The 1,480-nt window shown below is 41.4% G+C and overlaps 1 protein-coding gene across 1 annotated transcript in view; it reads left to right on the top strand.

The window, feature by feature from the left end:
- LOC105810421 (chromosome unknown open reading frame, human C9orf41) overlaps positions 1 to 1,480 on the top strand; it is an 86,951-nt gene that overhangs the window by 904 nt on the left and 84,567 nt on the right. The gene's annotated exons all lie outside the window — the stretch shown is intronic.

Genomic DNA, 1,480 nt, shown 5'->3' with positions numbered 1-1,480 from the left:
GACCAACTTCTTTCAAATAGCAGACAGATATCTCAGCTACGATGACTTAATTGTGGTGGATAATGCACATCAGTAGGCAGAAATAGGCAAGCTCACACCGGTAGATTAACTATCCAATACCCAGTCAAAACTCGTTTGTCATCCCTGCTTCTGATCAATTTCTATTCCCATTTCATCTTCTATTACCTTGTCAACATCCTGAGTGACTCCCCTGTCAACTCTGTCTACCTGCCTGGCCACCAGATCAACCACCTGACTGGCCTAACCAGCCACTTGGCCAGTCACTTCTCTGTCTGGAATTAGAAGATGTGTCTCCATCATAATAGTCTTCAATTTTTGGTAGTTTGGCCAGCACTGAGAGTATCCAGTCTGAATCACGCCACTCTGCCTGTAATCTTTCTGACTTGGTTGTGGGAACTTCAAAGTAAACACCCATATTTCCTTCTAGGAGGCACATTCTGGTAATCTGGGACACAGCATTGCTCTATCCAGCTTTCTGTTAAATTCTTTCCAAGGACAACTAACATCCTGTATTTACTCTAGGCTTTCCAGAGTCATGATCACAAACCCCTTATTAAAGTTGATCAAAGATTGTGGTTTAAAGCTCGATGTACCAGAAATGTGGGCTAATGCTGCAGCCACTGCCCCTTTCTCTGAGCTCACGGCCAGAAAAAAATCAACAGCAGCATAAGAATCGAAGCCAGAGACCTGATGGTATCCATGCTTTTAGATTTAACTAAATCCACTGTAGAAGGAACCACATACATGTTTAAAAGTAATACCTGCTTTTTGTTCCACATAACTTAGTTAACCTCTTTCTCTTGGTCGATAAAAACATATACAAATCCCTGTCTGGCTAGCTCTACCTGTGCATCCAGAGTGATGGATATAGGACTTAATATCCTGAGGAGGAGAACTTTGAATCACCAGGTTTACCTCAAGGGTCTCCAAACCATGGGCAGCCATGCTGGTTGCCACCAAAATTTTAAAACTACGTTCTTTGAAACCTTTCAGTGTAATTTCTTTGTAACTGTGCAATGTCACCATGTAAACACTGGGCATTCTGCTTTGTGTGTGGATTCATAGCCATTTCAGTTACATTCTTGTTGGTCTCACAGACAATAACAGCCCTCCCTTTAGAACCACTGTAGATTTGAAGGACATCTCCAATAACTGCTGGCCTCTGAGACCAAAGACACTGATGGCCAAATGTTCCACAGTAGTTGCAGACTTTTGAGTCATTTTTCCAACAAGGCCAACCTGTTCGTAACTGGATTTCATGTAATCTTTTTTGCAACTTTGTATATCCACTGTGGGCAAGTTGCAGAAAAAAGTAAAGTCTGAGGATTGTATTCAGAATCAGTTTTGTAGGATTCAGGAATAATATCTTCAACTTGTTCAGCAAAACCTAAATCTAACATTTGATCCACTTCATCAAGCACAACATGGCATACTTTTAAAACATCCAATCGACCACTCT

The sequence above is a fragment of the Propithecus coquereli genome, unplaced genomic scaffold (assembly GCF_000956105.1).
Source record: "Propithecus coquereli isolate 6110/MARCELLA unplaced genomic scaffold, Pcoq_1.0 Scaffold211, whole genome shotgun sequence".
Taxonomy (NCBI): domain Eukaryota; kingdom Metazoa; phylum Chordata; class Mammalia; order Primates; family Indriidae; genus Propithecus; species Propithecus coquereli.
Note: the sequence above shows the minus strand (reverse complement) of the source record. Positions and strands in the feature narration are given on the sequence as shown.